The following is a 24,361-nucleotide window of genomic DNA, read 5'->3' as shown; positions in this document are numbered from 1 at the left end:
GAAGTATTACTAGGTGTATGTTTTATTATAATTGTAGGTGCGACTGCAGCTGTGCCTAACAGTTGTGCAGAGAGAGGCTGCTCTGGGGACGTTGGAGGGCTTTTCTAATACATTTAAAGGGGCTTCTGACTTTCTGGCACCAGATGATAGTTGGCTCATGCGCTGCTTTCAGATGTTCATGGTCTGTAAAAGACAATGGCAGACACATCACGCCTCATCCATTTCTTTCTGCTAATCATCTTCATGCAACGCTGAGCCGATATACAGGCTTTACTCCTGCAGCCAACGTGGGCACTCCGGCACCTGTCGTTTGACTTAATCCAGTAACATTTAATGTCATACAAGCAACTTCTCCTGAGGTTTGGTTTCCTCTGTGTAATGTAGTGATGAGAACGTACTAGATGAAATACTTGGTGCTATTTATTTTCACATTTTTTTGAATCCCTGTTCTACTGTAAACCCACATCACCGTTTAAACATGTTGTCCTCCATCAGAGGTTCCTGGTAAATTCAGCCTCACTTAACCCAATCCCCGTCTTTCAACCACTTCTGCATTTAATGAATTGTTTTGACTTATTGTCTTTTGACCTCAGTTTTCAACCACCGCTGCTTAATTTCTGTCTCGGCCTGCCATTTTTGTCACCTGAACCTGCTGCCTGCGAATGGCTCCTTCCTGCTGGATGCTCTTTCATTCACTTTCACTTCATGAGCTTTCCCAAAGTGGGACTTGTTTTGCCTGCAGCGTTGTGTGTGTGTGTGTGTTTTAAATACTTTGTTCTGATTTAGCAAGTAAAGCTTTAGTTTATTTCAAAAACCAGCCTTTCTAGGTTTGGCTCGTGTTTTGAAACAGTACGCGTTAACCTCATTTGCCAACCATATTTTTCTTTTTACGCGTGATATAACCAGTGGATCACAGCTTGAAACAAAATTTGGCGTTAAAAAAACATGTGAAGGACGTTTTTTCTGGATCACAAAGTAAATGCCATATTTGTTTTATGGATTTGATATAAGGCTGATAAGATGTGGAGTTCCTCTTACTTTAATCTGAAATTGAAGCACAGACATCCAGCACCTGCAGGAGCCTTCACAGCGTTTCTGTGGAGACATTCCTCCATATTTCTAAATATACAGTTCTCCAACATATCAGGGCTAAAGTCAGCCGTAACTCATGTTTTGTCTCATTAGGACCAGCTTTTGGTTTCTATAGGACTTTTGGTCCTGACAAGGTCAGCGGTTGGACCGCTAAAGGTCCCAGTGAGTCATGCACGTGCCCACACAGACACGCAAGCTTGTTAAGATGCTGCGAGTCCTCTGCGCACGCAAATTAAGATGCTTCCTCAAGAACAATTCATTTGTCACGCTAGTCTGTTCTGCTGCACAGCTGCTCATGCTCATTTTTTTTATTTTTTTTTAAATGCTTAAGCTTCTTTTAGTTTTCCTCAATCCCTTCTCATTTTTTCTTTCCTTGATTATCCCCCCCCCCCCCCCTCTAATTGAATCTTCTTTTTTCTCTCGACCTTCAGTCTCACCCACCTTGCTTGGGTTTTCTTTACTTTAATTTCCGCAGCCGCTACTGCAGCTGATGATTCCAACCAGGAAAATGTTATGGCGGAACTGGAAATTCCACTAACAAAACTATAGTTTTCCTGGGTCTCTTAGCGGTTTCCATTTCCACCCATGAAATGATACTGTTCAATGTATTTCCCTCAGGACTTTGTTGAGACCAAACCCTTGCTAAAAGCAGAATGAATACTCGGATGTTTATATCAGCTTGTCCCAGACTCCACTCCAAATAAATGCTGATGCTGTCCTGTGGCAAGCAGGTTTGATAACCTGAGATGACTCTTTCCACTCACCTCCCTCTCCTTTTCTGTTCCCTCCCCTGTTGCTCCAGCAGCCCGGCTCATCCTGCAACGCTGCCATGCGTCACTGCTTTCCAATATTAATTAAACACCCTGATGTGTCATCAACCCCTCTAGTGAGCAGCTTGCTCTTTAATTAGACTTGACAAACGCCAGGGAAAAGACACACCTCAGTGGTTTGTGTATAACTGCAGGTGTGCATGAGGCTGCAGAATCAGCTGGGGATAAAGTTTCTCTGGAGTTTTGTTTGTGTTTCTTCCAAAGGACTCTGCAGACTGTTTTTTTGGGGTTGAGAGATAAAGATAGGGAGGGTCCTTGGGAATTTCTTACATGTTCAGTCAGTTCTAAGGGCAAAGAATGAAGGAGTACTATATTAATGGGTTCTGGTACTAAATATCAGGTGACTGTTTTCAAATGTGAGAGGTACCATTTTATGGAGGATTTTTTGTGCCAAAATTAAATAAATAAATACATCATTAATTAATTAAAATGGGAATGAAATATATCATTAATTAATTAAATGTGTCATTAATTAATTAAAATTAGAATGAAATATGTCATTAATTAATTAAAATCCAATTGATTTTAAGTAAAAATATATATTTATTATTTCAGCATTTAATTAATAAATGACACATTTAATTAATGATTTCGTGTTACGTGTGAATCATGAAATGTAAAACTGCATTTAATTAATTAATGACACATTTAATTAATGATTTTGTGTTGCTGAATCATGAAATGTAAATGTGAAACAGTTTCACTCGTCAAACTCAGTGGGCGGGGCTAACGCGAATCCAGCAGAGGAAGCAGAGGAACTTCCTCTGCTTTACATGCTACATGCTCGGGGTCAGCAGGTCCTGCTTCCACATACTCTGCAAGGTCGAAGATATCGCTCACCAACTCTCTACAAAGTTCACGAAAATCCTCCGAACTCACAGATGTCATGTTTAGAACGGCTTCCTCTTCCACCTCCAGTTTCAGACCAAAGCAGTGGATTCCACTAGATTTGCGTTAGCTCCGCCCACTGAGTTTGACGAGTGAAACTGACAGTTTTACATTTACATTTCATGATTCAGCAACACAAAATCATTAATTAAATGTGTCATTAATTAATTAAATGCAGTTTTACATTTCATGATTCAGCAACACGAAATCATTAATTAAATGTGTCATTAATTAATTAAATGCTGAGATATTAAATATATATTTTTACTTAAAATGAATTGTATTTTAATTAATTAATGACATATTTCATTCTAATTTTAATTAATTAATGACACATTTAATTAATTAATGATATATTTCATTCCCATTTTAATTAATTAATGATGTATTTATTTATTTATTTAATTTTGGCACAAAAAATCCTCCATACCATTTTAGGGTTAATTTTTCTTTTTAATGTCACAGTTGCCATTTTCTTGCATCACACTTCAGGAATATTTTACTCTTGATATTTGGATTTACTAAACACCAAAACACTTTAAAGTATATTGTCTTAGTTTTGAATCTGTTAACTGTTGTGTGAACAGATATTTAGCTTGCACCAATACTGCAAAACATTAAAATCATCGATGAAACAGACAATATTAGGGAATGAGTTTACTTAACAGCTGCCATTTTTACCTTTTGTGCACTCGAAATCAATCTGAATAGCAAATGTGTTGCTTTGCCACATGAAATGCAACACATTTAATAATGATCATCAAATGATTCAAAACTCAAGGTGTTAGATCAAAGTTATAGATAATCCGTATATTTGGCAGACGTTTCTACTCTGGCACTCAACTGCCCCATCTGTCAAGTTGAAATAAGGCCTGTTTATGTACAAATGTACTTCATACAAAGTTTTATGATCCTCAAATAGATAGTCGCATTCTTCTCATCCTTTAAAAAAAAACAAAAAAAAAAAACCTGACCAAAGGTGGCAAAGGTTTGAGTGATGCCTTTTCTATAAACACAGATGTTATGGAAGATGTTTCTAAACAGAGTAATTGAGAGATTTTATCTAACAGTTATAAATGATTACTATCATCTGCAGTTACTACATTTTATATAATACAACTCGATTCAAAATAAAATACTCCTTTTGCAGCATTGTGCAGTCAGTTGCACATATTTATTCTGGGTTAGGAGATTTGGCTGTCCTTCATCTCACACCAGCCAGCTGAGGTCCAGAGCAGAGGAGGCAGCATGAAGCCCAGAGTGCAATTTTGCCAAATTTCCACCACCGGTGCTCTGTTTTCCTCAATAGTCTCCCCTCATTTCCAACACTGTCCTGCATCAGGACCATGCCAAGCTTTTGGGCACACAGTTCCATTTTCTTTTTCCTTTTTTTTCCCTGAATGGACTGCAGGTTTTACTGACTCTAGTGTGAATTCAATAATAAAATCTGTCACAAACGCTATACATGAAATGTGAGGTTAAGCTGCTGAGACGTGTCCTCTAAGGGTGACACCCTCGCTTCTTTAGGTTTTCCACGAAAACAAGAATGAAAACTTAGGGATAGAGGAACCTTGTCATTCAACAATGTGGCCTCTTTGATATGAACTCGAGAAGGGCATTGTTGGACTTCTCTGTTACTTAGAACGAACACCATGTTCAGAGGTGGACAGAGTACTCGACCCCAGTACTTGAGTAAGAGTACAAATACTACTGGTCAAAATTTACTCCGTTACAAGTAAAAGTAGCTCAGTCAAAATATTACTCGAGTAAGATTAGAAAAGTACTTGCTTTTAAAGGTACTTAAGTATCCAAAAGTAAATGCTTTTAAATTTACTTTAAGTAAAAGTAAGAGTAAGAGTAAATTTCTTATTTTCCACATCAGTAAATTACTATATTTTTTCTAAATTAATTTAAGGATCTTTTAACTCGTTTCTGAGAATTCGATGTTGAGTTGTTGAAAGCAGAGAGGTAGTTCTGCTTCGGCAGACACAATAAACATTTGAAAATAAATGTCTGTGGTTTGTGTCTGTCTTTCTTCTCCTGACGCAGGCGTAGCCGTTGTTGCGGCTATGTCTTGACTTGTTGCGGCTATGTCTTGACAAACGCAGGCTACTTTGGCGGTATCGTTTTGAGGAGGCTTGACGTATTTCCGCTTTACGTACATCCCAGTGGAGAGCGTGCACTGTGATAGGTCTCCTCCTTTGACAAAAACAGCTTGTGTCCAATAGGATTTTAGGGAAGAGGAAAAAAGAGCAGACCTGAAAGTAACGAGTACTTTTCAGCCTTCCTAGAAATTTACTCGAGTAAAAGTAAAAATATTTGTCTTGGAAATGTATTCAAGTAAGAGTAATAAGTACCAAAGAAATCTAATACTCAAGTAAAGTACAAATCCTCTGGATATGTACTTGAGTACAGTACTCAAGTAAATTTACTCCGTTACTGTCCACCACTGACCATGTTTGAGCATTGTGGTCTCAACCAGTATCACCAGCAGGTCAAGGTTTATTTTCTCATCATTGCATCTGTGACCACTACCGTAGACACTCAGTTGGAGAAGAGAGCTGAGCTATATCTGGTTACCATCTGCCACCTGGCTTGGATCAGGTTGCAGAAGAGGATGCTGGACAGGATCTACGCAGCCCAGTGTCTTCCAACACCTCAGTGCCACAGTTTTGCTCTACCCTCAGGTCTCACCAGGGTGACTTTTACCTATAAAAAGAATGAGTGGTGTCCAAATAATGAGCTTTTCAACTTATAAACTGAACTACTGTACATGCACAAAGGAATTCAATCTTCTTTAAAACCCTTTTTAATTCTTTACCCACATCCTCCACAGGTTAATGAACTGTACAAGTCGGAGCCCACTCGTGCCGTAATATTATGAAATTTCACTGGATTATTGGTGTCATTCTCATATATTCGACTTCCTTCCAGCTGGATCTGCTGACTCATTAAGACTCAACATGCATTTTTTAGTATGGTTGTGAAATCCTGGCCCCAGCCAGCAAGTGGAACATATCCTGGGCATCAGGAAAACCTGTGAAAATCTGTGGGAAGAGTTTCGTGAGGTTGTGGTGCATTACTCCTCGTCTGCATCAGATGCCTCAGGAGGGGAAAACGGTGCTCACAAGACTGATCACAGTGGGAGTGGATTGCTGCTGACTTCAACTTTAGATTTGGTTGAGGAAGGAATACTTTGAGAACCTTCAACTTAGTTCAATGTAGTTGATGCATCTTTCTTAGGGTTATGATGGGGGGGGGGTATTCCAGCAAAAGAAGAAACTCGCTGATGTGCCAAACTTGTACAATCTATGCCAAGGTACTGACAATACTTGAAGGTACTTGAAGGTACTATTTAACAGTTTCCATATTTGATTTATTTTCTTCAGTGCTGAGCTAACATACTAGGAAGAAACTGTGAAGACACTGTTTTTGAAGATGTGGATTGTTTCATGGTCTGTTGGCTGCAGGATTAAGCTGCTGAAACTATTAAAAGATTAGAGGGGTGTGAACTCACATCAGCACCTAAATGGTTTTGACTTATTTGTTTAGAATTAAATTAACTGAAGCAAAATACAGTAAGCTTCTCAGGGAAACACGGTAATGAAGCAGGAACCAAATGATACAGATTTAAATTGGATAACCTTTAATGAATCATATTTGTGCATCAGTGATCCATGAAGCATTTAATGCTAATGAAACAAGTAATCACGCTGAGGCCAATTCAACACAGCAAGATGCAAGAGAATATTCTTGTGCTGTAGAGTTTCCACATATATCTGTCAAATGTCTTTCATGAAAATATGAACCCTTTTTCAAAAAACGTTCTCTGTCAACGCCTCTTTGGACACATTTAGATGAGATTATTTCATTTTAATATGGAGCACGCGCTAAAACTTAAGATCTGGTTCTGTCAGCAGCATGTCTGGCACAAGTGGAAATGACATGTCACTCCTGCTTCCTCAGCTCACCCCGACAGTCGGGCTAATTACCTTGAAGGACTCACAGTCCCACCACATATGGACCTGCCTTCTTGTGAGAGTTTGTGCATGGATGTGTGTATCCCTGAGTAGCTACATATTCATGCACCCTCTAATGCGCTTCCTGGTTTATGCACGCGCTTGCCTGAATGTGTCTGCATCCCTGCTCAAGCTGCTGGGGCCCTTCCTTGCATCTGTGTGTATGCACGCGGGAACTGCATTGATGTTTCTGGAGGGGTAGCGGCTTGGGACTTTTTCTTCCGCTCTTGGAGAGTCCTAGCATATCTGAGCCCGAGGTCCTCCCTACTAGACTAGTAATTAGGACAGGACACGTTGACCAGCATCCCCCTCACCTGGGACCACTGACAGAACAAGGACAGATGAAATTATACACCTGAATGCTTCAGTAGGATTTTTGTCCTCTGTATGGGTGACCTAACACCAAATGTTGCTTTTTGACCTATTTAAAGGACAAAATTTATGTCAAAATGGACCATTGTGAATACCAAGCAAACAATTAAAACATGTTATTCTCATACATAATCTGGCAGCACCTTATAGTCAGGGAATGCTTTTCTTTTTTGCATCTTGCCGTGACCATTAAGTTAAGTGGGGTCAAGCATTACCACCCAAGTGCTTTCACTTAATTTGACTTATGAGCTTTATAGTCTGAAAAAGATGTGGAGGAAATAACAATGCATTCAGAACAACAAAGCAGGCGCTTGCGCGGCAACTGAGCTGCAGAAAACTGTACGACTTTTTTATGTAACATTTTATTGGTAATGGCCTGTTAGTTTTATTTCCCTCAATGCAACCAAACACTTAATCTGCCACTATTTCTCTGCTGATTATTTCTCCATACAGTTCTATACATTTAATGACAAAATATAAGACTGTAGTTTCTGACAGAGTTGTTTTGTAGTATGTGTATGTTAAAGCTGAGCAAAAAGCTAGAAATTGTTTCTTTTTTCTTTCTCTCTATTTTTAGGTTTGTGCTCCAGTTTCAGCAGCTAAAAATAGGTAATGTCATATTTATATTGTATTTCTAACATGGAGGTAGCATCCATGACGTTACTTTGTGGTTTGTAAACCATCATTTTTAACCCTGAGGTGATAATATCGCTAAGGCTGACTTGTTTATCCCACTGCGTCTCAAGTTCATGTGATTGAGTTATGTTTTGATATTTTCTATCTTCTTTGTTTTTTTTTTGTCATAACTGAAACAGATACACATCATTTGATTCTCTGACCACAAGTGTTCGAATCACAAGATCAGCAACTGCCATCTTTAAACTAGGAAGGGAACAGCAATACGGGTATAAAATCTGAAATATTGCTATTTGAAATAATGAATTGGGCCTTTTCTGTTCTTTGCCTTTTTTTGTGACTGCTTTGTTTTAGAACCAAGTCAAGAGAGTCGGGCAGTTTAAGATGCTGTCTGTGGGGTTTGGTGAAGTACATTGTATGCAGTATTTTAAGAAGTACCCAAATGGTTGGCCATTTCCAGGAATATCTCCAGTGTGCAACTGACCAGCCTGTCTCACATGCTGTATCCCATAATGCAACATGCCTCTACACCAGAAGGCAGTCGGAGTGGTCATTTGACCAGCTTTCGATTTGTACTGCAGTATAATTGTTTAATGATGCCAAACTGTACACTTTAGCACTTTTGTATGTTACCTTGTTGTTTAGAACAATGACCATAAATGTTTGCATCTGAATCGATGTTCCATTCTGTCAGTCGGACTCCAGCAGGATGATGAAATGTTTTTGACACGCTACCACCCAGTAGGCTTTATGTTGCGCCCATCTCAGTAGAAGAAGAAAATGCTAACTTGTAATATCTTTTAATGCATCCTGTGCCATCAATCACATGATGGAGTAAATGTGTCGTCTACCACAGTGGGCTTTGCTTTTGTTTATGTACAGAATTATATGGCGGCTGATAATGCAATAAATAAGCACTTCAGTAAATCACGTATAAAGTAATTAAGGCTTTTGACGGGGAAGGCTCTCATCCCTGTCCCGAACTTGTGGGAGGTGGCTCGGCAGGCTCCCTTCCTGTCTGATAAATGTGATTTGGGACGCATTACGTCGGTGTTTTGTCATTGATTTCTGTGATTGATCCTGGCCCTTGCTGGGCAGCAGGCCCTTCCTCTTAATTTAAAACCAATTATATGATGATGATCTTACACAGGCGGCGTGAGTGTGATTTGGTTGGTTTCGTGAGTTGTGGGAACAGGAGAAATCACCAAACAGTGTTGGGGAACAAGCCTGTTTCTTTTTTTTCTTTCTCCCCTTTAATGATCAAAATTAAATTTTTTGCATTCTAGGGCAATCATTACTATTTTCCCCCTTTTCCACGAGCCAAAGGATCTGCAGTAATGGTCAGTGAATGCTGTTGATCCAAGCTGCACCTGAAAATGAGTCCCAGTCTCCACTCATGAGTACAGCATTATTTTATCTTTAATATGAAAGCCCTCTCCTATTCATGTGAATTAATCTTGGATTAACACAAAGCCACTTTATTGCCTCGCTGCTTTATTGACTGGCAAATAAGTAATTGCGCATAACCAACAGAGAACTCCCTCGACAATTTCAAACCGCAACAGAGCCTTGTTTATTAAGGATAAACGCGTTGCTCAGTGAAGTTGAAATTATGAGAAGTTATTTATTCGTATTTAGGTCACCTTTTTTTTTTTTAAGTAGTTCCCTTTATAATCATTTGATAACCTGTTGATGCCTCTCACCGTAACACTGAGCTGAGATTAAATTTCTGCAGCTGTACCGCTTTTAAAGCCTTTATGTCAGTTATTAAGATTGTATTAATCTCAATATCGGTGCCAACCAGGATATAAAGTCTAAACATCTGAAAGGAAAAAAAAAAAAATAAATAGAAATGCTGACTTTTATGGCACAGCATCTTGTCAAATGTTACCAGTGCTGGAATATTATCTGTCATGTCGTTCATAGCTTCAATAAAAGATATGACATTTCATTCCCAGAATCCCAAGCTCGTGGTCATTAAATGATTTCAGATCCTGTTGGCAGATTTAACGAGAAGTGGGTACGGTAATGCAGAAAACACTCGAAAGGGAGACAGCTTAGAACCAAAGCGTCTGAAGAGGAAATTCTTTCAAGTCTACATAGAAATTGTTAGAAGCTGCTAGTACTTTCTATTCAGATGCTGTAGTATCATCCGTCTGAGCTCGGCTTATGACTTGTGTTGTTACGTGTTCATGTTTTGCTTATTGATTGAGCTTTCAACTGGTTGATGCAGCAGCAAGCTACGTGCTATGCGAAGATAAATCAGTGTATTGATGTTACCAGACTGTGCCGTCTCTCTCCCACTGTCTGCCTTGTTACTCCTACTTATCAACTCTTTGTTTTCAGTGTCTGCAATGGCCACGTCTGCATTTCTGCGTACGAGTCTCTGCTCTGCTCTCTCCTTCTTTCGTTAAAAAGACTCAGGGATATGATCCGGCTCAAGTTTCACTCCTAATTTATATATTAAAGGAAAAAAGAACAAACCTTCGGGAGCTTACTCTAATGCCACTAATCCACTAATGGGTACAAACGGGCACGACAGTTGGTTGGAGCACTGACCACCTTACCTCATTTACCCTAAGCTAGCCATTTTAGCTAAGCTTATGCTTATGATTAAAGTCGTCTATCCATCCTTGGTATGAAGGCTGCGGCTCCACCTGAACTCTGCTGGAGCTACCGTGCTCCATTGGCTGTTGGCCATCCACAGCTTGCTGCAGCCCAGCTAGCCAGTTTAGAGTCGTCTGCAAGTGAACGGGGCTCAGCTGTAGCCAGAACGAGCGGGTGATGTGCCAACGGCCAGTATCGGCTAGTAGCTTGGCAAGGGACGAAGGTGAGGGCTGAAGGCTGCCCTGGCCAAGCTACTTTTGACCCTGGACTCTTCCAGGCCAACAAAAACCCTTTAGGGGTAGGCATTTAATAGCACAAGCCATATTATCTGTAAAGATGAGTGAATTAGCTTTTTTTAGTACTTTATTTTCCGTCCAGAAGTTAGATTCACTGAAAGTGCTACTTTGTTGCTAGATACATTTGTGATTTCATGTAACAAAACCAGACCCATTTTCCATATTTCTGCAGAGGCTTCAGTTTTTTAAACACATTTTCCCTTGTTTTAACTCTCAGTTTTGGATACATTTGTCAGAGTTTGCTTCTAATGCTCTTGTGTGACACTCAGTGGGTTTCTACTCCTAAAACGGGCATTTGGTTTTGCAGCAAAAGACAGAATACATAAAAATATATGCATTAAAACTAATCCTCAAGTACCTTAAAGGGGACCTATTATGAAAAACACGTTTTTTCTTGCTTTAACATATATAAAGTGGTCTCCCCTCAGCCTGCCAACTCGGAGAAGGAGGAAAGCAACCAAATTCTGCAGTGTCTGTACAGCCGCCCGGATGAGCCATCCAGTGTCATGTGGCTTCTACGAGCCGTTCAGATTCTGCTCCCTTTCGTTACGTAACCAAAATATAATTTACATAGGTTGGCCTCCGATGCGTGAAACCACGCCCACAACTAACTCTGGCCGGAACAACAACAACTAACTCCGCCGGCCGGAGCTTCCACCATTTTTTCGTAGCGGTGTATCGCATCATTCAGGCAGCCAATCAGCACAGAGCCTCATTATCATAGCCTTCCGCCCCTCAGAATCCCACATAGAGAATGAGGTTAGAGACTGGGAAGATAAAGACATGGCTCAGAGGCTGAATTTCTCATTTATTTAGCAAAAACAATCAAAAGCTTGTTTTTAAGACATTCAAGGCCTGTTTAAAATAGGTATTAGTTTCCATAATAGGTCCCCTTTTAGTGTCTAAAATCTAAAATATGGTCAGGCCTGCAGTGAGATGCAAATACGTATTCCTCCTTCACTGGATGTTGTAAAAAACGCAATCCCAATATACTTGTACCCCTCCACAAACTCCACCTCTTGACCTTCATTTATGGTCGTCCAGGGTGATGCGAAATTCCTCCCAAATAAACGGACATGTCTTGGCCTTTGACAGCAGTCATTTTCAGTAAAAAGTCATCGCAATACTTTCTAAACATACGTGTATACCACGTAGCAGTATCTGTTGTTTTTTTTCCCATATTTTGGCTGCTATTAAAAACATTTCAGCTTCAGAATAGATCCACAACAATCTTAGGAGTCAATCTGGTAAAACGTGCCAAACCACAAAGAATCAGCTATATACAACACCATATACAACACCAAAAATCTATGGAAACATGTGACCTGGGACCGTTTAAAAAAAAAAGAAAGAAAAAAAATCCATCCACCTGTTATCTCTATCTGCTTCTTCTTATTCAGTGTCTGGCAGTCTCTTTGGATGACTGGTTGTGGTGTGCAAGAGTAACTCCAGTCAGAACAGTGTCCAAAACCCATCAAGCCCACCCACCCAGGACGAGTCTGTAATTTAAGAACAGATATTTTAAAAATCACTGAAACGATTATGACGAGCATGCACTTGGGCAAGTTTTAAATCAAGCTCATAAAGTGTATTTTCCCACAATCACTGACAAGTTTTCTATTGCAAATGTAGAAATACAATTTAAGAACATTTTTTTTTTAATTAAGCTGCACAAAAAAAAGCGATATACATGTAGCCACAAGCTCTTAAACTGTCTTGCATGCATACAAAATTTCCCCTCACGCTGTGTTCGACACATCGCTCCACAAAAATGAGCACTTATGTGTCACTGGAGAGCATCCTTTTATAGTGGGCTGCCATGAGGGGTCAATTACCGAGGGTTAGCACCACCAGGTATTAAATCATTCCCTTTTATCAAGTGAAATATGTTTCTCCATTTCCGTGGTAGTGTGACATCAAGCTCTTAACTTCCTCTCAGTCTTGTTTCTGACAGAAAAAATGAACCACTGTGCTCTTGAGGAACAAAGTACTTTTTTTCTGTCAGTTATTCCCAGAAAACACTGATCTGGCAAAGATATATACGTAAGACTGCTGGGAGGACACTTTGCTCCAATAACGCTCAGACAAGACATTATGTTTGAGCTTTTTTTCTTTTTCTTTTTTTCAAACCTCTTCTTGCATGTTTTGATTGTTGTAATTCTGGTAAAGATTGTGTTTCTATGCTGTTTATTATCGTGTCGGAGGAAAATTTGGAATGAGAATCAAACCATTAATTTTACATTTGAAGGACAACTACATTATCTCCTGAGCTACAGCTTCCTCACTGTACTTATAAATCAGAAGATTTATTTGGACATCATCACGTATGCAGGCATCCTCAAGCTGATGGCCTAATATTTCTTCTGGAGTGAGAGTATTTTATTTTTATTCCTGTATGAGAGAGTGTTATAAAGTTCTGCCCTGCTTTAAAGATGATATAATACTGTATGTGAAAATCTGAAAGCTTTTGCAAGTGTAAAGTAGACTATGACATGCAGATTTATCCTACAGTGAAGCCTCTCAGTGGGGAAAGTCTGCTGGATTTGCAAATCTCCACTTTTAGTTTAAGACCAGTCTGGATCCACATTTGTAAAATTATCACCCAGATCAAACTGTTGTGCTTGATGATCATGGATCAGTTTCATGACTGATTCATGTCTCAGAGAAGAGCTGGATGGTGCTCGTGTAGCAGAACACGTCTTCAAAAGGGAATTATGCATTTACATATGGAAGAGTTGTGAACGTGTGTCACTCCGAAAAGAAAAGAAAAAACAAACTCAGGATTGGACCATGAACTGCATCATGAGAAGTACTACACTCTCTCGATAGATTTATCGACTATCAGTACAGCCCAAAAGTTTGGACACACCTTCTCATTCAAACAAATGGGGAAGTGTGTCCAAACTTTTGGTCTGTACTGTATATATGTGTTTGTGTGTGTGTATATGCAAGCACCTACTGTATAGACCCCTTTCCAGCCTACGTCATCACAGGATGCGCGCGCATTGTTGCGGCGGAAGAGCGGAAGAAGTTGTATGAGTTTGACTAGAGCGAGGGAAGATTTGTTTCTTAAATTGCGTTTTTGGAGTTGCAGTAACGTTATAGAATAACAACATGCCCACCAGCTGTTGTGTGTACGGGTGTACAAATCGAAATCCTGAGGAACATACATTTTTGGCAATTCCCAGAGGAATAATGATGATATTGTTATTGTGTGTGCTAGTCTCACAAACCTTAGCAAAAGTGTTGTTCCGAAAAAATCTAAGAAATAAGGGGTTCTGAATAATAACATCAAGTCTTGACATTTTTTGATTTTCTCATCAGTGATTTGGAGCTGTGACTATGAATTGAATATCAGCCATTAATGATTTACTTGAATATTAAAGTTTTGCTAATAAACTACCGGAGTTATTTGTTTTTTCTCACTGATTGTGTAAATGTATTGATTATTTTCTCTTTTTAAAGCTACAAACATCCAACTTCCACAGCTGTAAATATGCTGCACAAATATACATATATTCACTATATGTGTTGTATATCAAACTCAGGTATATTATATATATATGAATCCCCACAAACCCTCAAATAAAAATAATGAATTTACCTAAAAATAATGAGGTAAGTTTTAAAAAACAGTATTTTAAAAAACAGTGCCTTTTAATGTTTTTCTTTTTATCATATTAGTGGGAATAGGTTTCTGTAAATTTATGGTGATAATGTGAGATGCAGGATGGACAATAAAGCTCATGTAATTTATAATTATTTTTTTTTTAAATAACTATCAACTTCATTCAGCCAGCACAGACAAAGGTACACACGACATGGCTTTCATTCAAAAGCAATGCTTAATGAAACTCATTAAGAAACAAAGGGGACACAGTAAATTAACAAAAATAATAAGATAAATTAAATAAATATGAAATAATAAAATAACTTAAAATGTCTAGTGTATAAAATACATTCAGTTGACAGTCATAATTCTTTACAAACTTCAGCTGTGACAGCTGCTGACAGTGTCGCAGCTTCTCCTGAGTGTAAACACTAGGTTTCTCAACCAAATACAGATGAATATCCGGACATTGGACATCGGGCCACTTTGTGATATCTTCCTCCCACTCTGTAATCCCGTAAGGATCAGGAAGTTGCTTTCCATCCGCCAAAGTTAGTTTAGTAACGTAATTTCCACGATCTTTCTCCGTCAATCGGCTGGTGTAAACTATCATGAACTCCGTCTATCATGAACTCCGCAACAATGCGCGCGCAGCTTGCCTACGTCATACTTGTTTACAAACACGGAAAGGGGTCTATAGTGATTAAAAACAACAACAAACAAAACCCACTGTGGTGTTCTTTCACTCCTATGTATGCCACAAAAACAGCTCTTTAAATATATTTTCATCCAAATGATTGTAAATGGAGTGAACTGAAGCGCTTTTACACTTTAAGACTCATGCATCCATCTACTAAGAGTATTTGCAGTACCGTTCTAGCATACAGCTGAATGCACTGGAGGCAACATGGGGTTCAGTCCCTCTGGCGTTACAGCAGGGGTGGGCTGTCCTGCATGTTTTAGATGTTTCCCTGCTTTAACACACCTGATACTAATTACTGGTTATCAGTTTGTCATCAAGGGTCTGCAAGCCTGTTAATGACACAGTCATTTGCATCAGGGTGCTGAAGCAGGGAAACATTGAACAGGTGCAGGACACCGGCCCTCGAGGACCAGGCTTTTCCACCCCTGGGGTAGAGCGTGTCTGTAGAGCAACGCTTTAAAGGACTGTGCAGGAATTCATGCATCCGGAGCGGTTGAATATGATGTGTGAGAGTAGAGATCAGCACCAGAGAACATTGTCTCGAATGTACTTCTTCATTCTCTTTTATGACTGCTTCCTTTTTGAGGTGACCTCTGCTGGGACCGCTCACTTTTTTTTTTGGATGGAGCTATTGTTTTGATCAGGCAACGTTTGACGTAAGGCTGGGGTCACTGCCACGGTCAGTATACTGCTTGTTTTTTTGGTTGGCTGCACAATGTTTATTTGTGTTGGCTGAATACACAGCATCCTTCCTCCACAGGAGGTGAGAGGAGCATTGTTGGTGCACTCATATTCCCAACGTGGGGCAAACGAGACTAACTTTGTGTTTGGAGGAAATCGCCATGCTGCTCACATCAGCTGGTAGGCTGGATTGCATTGGCATTGCACTGTATAAATTACCAATTTTAATTCTAATAATCATTCTTGGCATTATCATGATGTATTGTTTCATAGTTTATTATTATATTAAGTTATGAAATATCATGGGATGTTAAACTATAGTATTATTATATTGTTATATATAATAGTATGGTGATATAATTTGGTTATATGTTATAATATTTTATAAAAATTATGTTATATTAGGATATTACTATATTATTATTCTATATTATATCATGCTACACCACTCTATATGATAATTATCTATTTGTTTAACTTATTTACTCTCGAATTAATATTGTCAATTTATGTATCTACTTTCATCACCTTATCTACTAACACACACACACACACACACACACACACACACACACACACACACACACACACACACACACACACACACACACACACACACACACACACACACACACAAAACTGATGTCGTCTTTTGTCGTTGTTTGCACTGTATCTTAATAAATAAAAAATAAATAAAAAAAAAAAGCTGGTAGGCTGGACAGAGGACGTCTTTATGTACACGTGGGTATTTACAGTATACCAGTTCATCTGTGTATGCGTATGACCAATAAAATATACTTTAACACCCTTTTTTTGACTAGATCAGTTTTTTTCCTCAGTTTTTGTGGTTGTTTATGTTTAGTATTTTAAATGCGACTTATATCAGACTTTGTTGTGAACCAGATGCGCAGTAACACAAAGTGACGTCAAACAGAGTACGTCAGATATACGGATGTACACAAATGTGCAGATTGTTTTTGTGCAGTGGAAATGCCGAAATTCTTACTCTAATTATGATGAAAAGAAGCTCAAGGAGAAGGCGAGCAAAACCTTTATCATCCACGCGTGGAGCGATGGCTTCAGTACTTGTGCAGAGACGTGTATGGATGAGGAATCGGTGCCAGGAGTGATGGACTTGGACGTGACCGGCTCCACTGAGGTAGATTTCATTCCAAAAATAATCAAGTGCTCAATTGCGGCATCAATCATAACGTTGACGTCAACGATGGATGAGATACCATCTGACGGTTCAGACTGAAGTCGCACTGGAACACATCAGATGCGTATCAGATTTAGGACCACATGAAGGGGACCCAGGTATGATGAGGGGATGTTAGCTGTTCAGACAGCCGGAAGAAAATCATATTTGGGCAGCTTCTGCCGGCAGGGCAGAACGTAGCCTTAGAGATGCTCACAATCTTGCACCTGGATGGAGTTTCTAGCTGTCAATCCAAATATAAACCTGAACTTGGTCATTGATTTTTGTCAGAACATCGGCCACCATATCAGCTGTAGGACAGTATTCATGCCCCACTCTGTCATCATTTACTGAAGTATGAACAAAACATTCATCAATATTCTTGCACTTTTCTCAGCAAAGGGTTTTAGAAAAGAGCAGCTGTATCTTGATTAATCTCAAAAATCTTCACTGGTGTATGCTGACAACCAGAGCCGTCTGGGAGATTTGCGAGGCCCCGTGCGAAATGGGTTGGGGGGTTGGGGGGGCCCCAAAATTTTGGGTTTTTTTGGGTCGGATCGGGTGTCTATATGCGCAATTTTAACTCTCCAATTAGCAAAATACTGGAAACCTTCCCCTGCCTCATCATCATTTGACTTGCCTCGACGGGGGGCCCCACGGCTGCTTGAGACCCGATCGGATTGGTGATTTTTCTAACAAATTTATCAAACAAGCCTTTCAGAGAGGCATTAAACTCTTCCATTTTCTTTAGTTTTTTTCTTTTTTCATCCCCTGATGGAAATTTGCTGAATCTGTCTCGTTCTCTCGACATTGTGTGACAGTTTGTTCCAACTCCCACCGTCTGTATCAGAGCAGCTCGTGTCTGCGCTTGGTCTGATCAGTTGTGTTGAACAACAGACACGCGCATCATTGCACATATATTTTATTGATATGCACAGACTAGTACACATTTAGGTCTGTAATGGAATGTGACTGTTGATATTTATAAGGGAAAAAACGAAAAAAAAAACTTTTTTTTTTTTTCCAAAAAAACGGCCCATAGCGCGAGGCCCCTTGGGGCGCGAGGCCCCGTGCGGTCGCACGGTTCGCACACCCCTTGCGGCGGCTCTGCTGACAACCATTCTCCATCCTATTTATTAACTATATCAGATAAATGTTCTGGCAGCCTGCGCCATGTCTTGATTTAGTGGATGATCTTCAGTTAATATTAAGTAGTATCCTGTAGTGTGTCCTCTGTCACCCAAATCAGATGCCAGTCAGAGCCTCTAGATGCAACTATGGGCTTTAAACATCTCCTGTTTCCTGTAGCTTAATTTATGGACCTTTTGTACCTTTCAGAGACCTAGTCACCGTTATTTGGGGTTGTTAAATTGGTTTTAACAAATGCTTGGATAGGTTTCTTGCACTCCAGGCCTGGTACACGTCTTTTATATGCAAGTCAAGCTTCCTACAATGTCGCAGTATCTCCCAGGATCCACAAGGTCAGCATCACAGTTGTAATCTAACTTCTGTTCACATGGGGTTGCCCTTGGCTTGCGATCTGACAAACCAGATCTTTCCAGCACCTTTGAGATATACCTTTTCTGACTCATCCTGACAGCTCCCGTAGTTTGATATAAAATCAGTGCTCAGGAAAATTTTCAGCTTCTCAAAATCTTTCATCTCAAGTATCCCAGCAAGTGTTTTTTGTACATCATTCAACAGATCATCATTACTACCCGCTGAACTATTAAATGATCCATACATGCTTTCTTATGTACAGAGCCTCTTTCAGTCAGGAAATCACTCATCATTTTTCACTTGTTTGATTAATTTATACACAAATCTTTCCTCCTGGGTCTGATTTCATTCCAAATCCTTCCAGATGTTTGATGTAAACATCGCAATCAATCATAGCATGTAAATATCCAGTTTAAGGTCTGTGTAGGTGTAGCTCAGGTTGAGAGCTAAAACACACAACTATGGTCTTGACTTATTTCAAGGAAAACTAATTTTCCCTCGCGCATGCGTCAAAATACCTGTTGTGCTTTTAGTTGGACCATCTAACAAGGTGCAGACCATCATACTAAAGTTTGTTCAACAGAGCTGTTGACACGCGCAGCAGCTCTAATGAATCCCCACCGCCGTCTGATGCAAACAAGCAATCAGCTCTCCAAATGAAAATGCAGTGTCTGCTCCTCAGCCTGGATGAAGGTCTCAGACTCAACACCGACTCCTCATTTCCTTAATGATCCGCTGAAAGCTCGTTTAAGTCGGGAACAAAAAGAGAGAGGGAAATTAAATGAATAATTTATTGTAATAAATGAAAAGAAATGGACCTTCATTTTATTTTATTGCTGAACCTTTAGAAGAATAGAGACACTTGATTAAGCTACTCTTAAATAGGGGCATACATCTAAATCATACATGTGGTTTAATGGCAGCACATCATTATTTATGTGTGATAAGAAGTTTTTCAAAACCCCCAGAGTCACTGTCTCGAGTAAGAAATCAAATGTTCACCGCTATATCTGCTATTTAGTTGAGATTATTAAAATTTAATCACCGGTGCTGCCAGGAGGTTCTTTTCATCTGAAGGCAAAAAATAGTCCAATATACAGTAGGAACATATTTCTCTGCGGTCATGAGGAAAATATATTTATGTAGGTGGAGGTTCAAGTCTTTCAAGTTTTACAGACTTACAGTGCGTTACCGCTGAGTTATTCTCTTCATATTCATGTTAATAGACGTTGTGTGCAGTATTTTGCCATTTTCTGCTCAAAGGACAATTAGATGCACTTTCTTCCACTTCAGGGAGGTTTTTGTCTGTGCTATATTTTTATCTTTTAACATTTTTTCCGTTTGCAGAGGACATTATTACAATTTCAGCCATTCAATTGTTCGTGTTTTGCCAATTTAATAAACCGCACTACTTATGTTGCCCTTTCAACATGGTGGGAAACATGCCATCATAGATTTGACTGTATTGCCGATTCAGTCTCTGTGACATGTCATTTTTAGCAAAAAATGTGTATTTAGGTTTGAAAGATTGATCTTGAGTGTCCAATATGTGTAATGGGCTATTGATTTCTATCAACAACCAAATCAATTTTCAAAAAATAAAGGATTTCTTTTTCCATACACTTGAATACATGCACAAGGCTACACTATTACATGTCTATTTCAACAGGGAAGAGTGGCACATTTCATCAAATTTGCCCAAAAAAACCCCAAAAAACTGACATCAGGCATAAGACACAATTAATAAACTAGGAAGCACAACATGGTTTAAACACTGTTTTAGTGCAGTTAATGTAATGCAATAATTTCACGGGCTAAACGCATGGATAATTTCTGCCAGTGATGCGTTGGCTGGAATCAAACTAATGATTCCAGTTTTTCTGAATTTCTCCTTTTCTTTTTTCTGTCTCAGCGCCAGCTGGAAGTCGAAGGTCATTAGTTGATTCCAAATGCTGCATCTGCTTATTGCAGTGAACAACATGCGGTCAAAGAAGCTCTCAAAGTCTAGTGAGGCAGAATTCATGAGAGAGAGACAACAAGAATATCATATTATCCAGCCAGATGATTTATGCAGCCCAGGAGGTCAGCAAATCATTATGGAAGTCTCATATATATACACGTATTTATAAAATATATTGTATATTTAAAAAAATAAATGACTTCATGGGAACAAATTGTTACAAATGAGGTGCAAACCATTCGTAAGCCTCAGGAATACGAAAGTCCGGATTAGATTTTATCCTAAGGCACCTTGAAAAATACTGGAAACTGTAACAGCATTTTCTGCTCTGATGAGGCTCAGGTCAGCCTACAGTAGCTGATGGGAAGGAACAACGTGTGGAGAAGGCTGGGAAGCATAAAACATCTGTAAAATAGGTGGAGGCGGTGTGACGGCACAGACGTGCATGGCTACCAATGGAACTGGGTCACTTTTGTTTTGTGACAAAAGATGGAAGCAGCTGGATGAGCTCTGAAATGGGAGGTAGCATCTGCTCACATCAGTCAAATGTACCCAAAATATACTGTGAATCTGTTATAAATGCTTCTGAACCTTGTTACGATAAGTAATGTTTTAGTAGAAATGATATTGCCCAATTGTTTGAGTGCATTTCCACACAAGGATGGTTTTTAGTTATTAATTTTTAATGTGACTGCTCTCAAAATAAGATTTTTACCATTTGTATCAGGCCTAAACTTGCAGTCCTGTTGTGTTAATTCCGAATCACGTGTCGGTATCTGGGATGCACCCTGCAAACAAACTGTCAGCAACAGCAATAAAAAACACACGTTTGAGCTCACAATGTGATTGTGGTTATGAAATGCAAATATTGGAGAATAATTTTATTATAATTTGATATAGGTCTTTTGTTCATTGTTCTGGTTTAAATGTTAAGACAGGAGGAAGCCTTTAAAATCAGTCAAGTTATTGATGACAAACAGAGGTGGGATTAAATACATTTTCTTCTTCCCACTCCCTTTCGAGTGTTAATGAATTCATTTGAATATTGAACCTGCACGTCTACTGTTAAAAGGTATTTGCTTAATCTTCTGTTGCACGCAGGTCACTTATGTTGTAAAAATGTTGTACCGCTCTAAATAAATATGAACTGAACTGAACACTGCAAGTTTAGCACCACAGCTTGTTTTCCAGAAAAACTGCACCGCTTTGAAGTTTTTTAGAAAAGTCTAATCCACTGCTGAATATAGGGTTTTTTTTTAAATGTAGAGCTAATACTGGTACTGGTGTGGTAAAATACATAAAGTTCAGTTAAAATCTCACAAAACTGACTCCTATACATAAATGTTTGAAATATAGCCTGTACAAGAAATTTTAACAGCTGTGATTCCTGCAGTGAAAAGAGTCTTAGAAATTCTCAGTTTCTTTAGATTCTTTTTTTTTTTTTTCTATTTTGGCTGGAATTTTGCAAAGATTTCATTTGTCTGGAGCCGCCTACCCTTCTTTTAATTTTTCCCACAGTAAAATAAAAAATAATACATTTGTGGATGTTCTCTGCATTTAGGCCCACGCCTGAACTTCCATTAAGTACGTTTATAATAATCTTCCAAATGATCTGTTTTGTGGTCAGATAGATGGCGTTCACGGCCTGTTACTGAGCAGCCCAGCAGAGAGAAGGGAAAGGTTTATATTTTTTAACAGTCACCCTCAAGCTTTATCAGCGGTGTGACCGAACTTCCCACCCTCAGCTGCACAGCAGGAGCTCTGTTACAATCTTCAATCATTAAGGTCATTGTGAGCAGTTTAAACAATTCCTTTTATTAGAAATGCAACATATTTTTCCATCTACAGTAGTGAAGTATGTAGATAAAGCCACTTTCTTTTGTGGTCTATAATTCATTTTATGACTTCGCTTGTGCTGCCCCTAACAAAAGGTATATGCCCTCACTTGAAAGAAATTTCCAGATTTCATCAAATTGAAGGCACTTTTTCATTTCCCAGCGTGCAAACGAGTCGCAGCCAGTTACAGTAGACGTTTTCCTCTCGTTTTTCCTCTGTGCATTTGTGTCTCTCTGTGTCAGTGTGAGTGGGCACTTTTCTTTGATATAAATACCCGCTTTTAACTCGGCGGTGCAGACCGAGAGATTCCCAGTCCTTCACAGGCAGAGCTGACCCCTGGGGGGAATCAGCCCCAGCGATCCTTTTCAACTTGCTGAATGCATCTCACAGCTACTTCTCCTCTCAGCTGGACGTCTTTGGCTCATTCACCTTGTTCGGAGATTACTGAACAGAGAAAACTTGAGGGAGAGCAAGATCTTTTGTCCAAAAAAGTGCAAAGAGACAAGAAAAGTGAATAATTCAAATATATGAACTTGGTTTATTAATATAGGGACAAGTGACCATGCTGGTCGCTGCCAATCAGAGCCCGCAGATTCAAGTCCTTTCTTTTCATCTTGAAGTGCACCATCATTATCCGCTTCCTCCTTCATAGACAGATGGTCAACAAAACCAATTAACCTTTTGTCTCCTCTCAGTCTCTCATCTGCAGCACCATTCACTTCTGCAATCAGGTCTGCCCATGGGCGAAGTGGCTGGCACAACCTGAGCTTTTCATCAGGAACTCGCCCAACTGCATAGTGAGCATGAATTACAGAGGTGAGTCTGGCTGCACCGTGTCCTCTGGAGTTAATGGAATCCTTGACAGAAATAAAGTTAAACAGCCATATACAACGGCAGAAATCAGCAACAGTTTTCACTGTGTCCAGAGTGAGGACGGCGAGGTAAAAATCAGATTAGATATTCTCTGTCCTCCAGTGGTTTTATTTTTTTTAAATCAAGAAATAAATAGGTAGTGTTATAATCCAATGTTGGAAAAAAACACGCTCAAGCACCCTCAAGTCTGTGATGGATATGTAACAGAAATGATATAACAACTACCCTAATCCGATTTTACCCACCATGCTGCAGTGCTTTCATACTCAAAGAATACAGTAACATAATATATGACGGGTTTGTTGTGGATAAGTGAAATAAACCATGACGGATGAAACAACATTTAATGTGCAGGCAGTTTTCTCTGCCTCTGACCATTTGTTTTGCAGCTGCAGACTAGAGTTTTCTCTAAAGTAAGACATTTTAATATCAAAGATGTGCGATCTAATTATTTGGGTATGTGCACACCTGATTGAAATCCCCTGTTTTAATTTAATTTTCTTTCCTCACGCTACCTGATGTGAGACTTGGTTGAGACTCTAGTGTTCATCTCACACATTTTTATCCTTGTGTTGCCGGCAGCTCTGAGTGGCATCAAGTTTGTTCCCCTCGGCTTGCCCGAGTTATTCGTCCCTTGTTTGGTTTCAGCTTGGCTAATTGTTAGCAACGAAAGCATGTAAAATCGGCTCTTCAGGAGACTGAAGCAGGGTACGTGCATAAAGATTATCGGGCTGTTTTTGTCCTGATTTTCCTCTTCCCAAACAACTTGTGATAATTTTAAATTTTATAAGATTATCGTATCAGATTATCCAGTGGTCTGAGGTAAATTAAGAGTGAATTTGTCCCGATAATCTGCTTCAAAACAGGTAAGTATTAAACATGTTCTATATTTACAACATTTACAACAAAAACGTGGAACAATTGATATGTGGAACAAGATGTAGCCAATCAAGAGAGGGAGCTGGCCGGGCAACATAAAACAAATTAACAGCATTAACACAACTGAACATAGACAATGTATTTCTTGATATTGCCACGTTTGTTTTAGGCTGATGGTATCTGCTATTAGAGGGATTCACAACAACTCACCTCGAGCTCGCTCAGTAGACATGGCGGCAGTGGCTCAGGTGGTAGAGCGGGTCATCCAATGATCAAAGGATCATCTGTCCTTGTGTCCTTGGACAAGACGCTTCACCCTCCTTGCCTCCGGTGAGGGGATTGCTGGTGTGTGAATTTGGTCAGAGAGGCTGTTGGCGCAGA

This window comes from Cololabis saira, chromosome 14 (genome assembly GCF_033807715.1).
Source record: "Cololabis saira isolate AMF1-May2022 chromosome 14, fColSai1.1, whole genome shotgun sequence".
NCBI lineage: Eukaryota > Metazoa > Chordata > Actinopteri > Beloniformes > Belonidae > Cololabis > Cololabis saira.
This window is presented reverse-complemented; position numbering follows the sequence as displayed.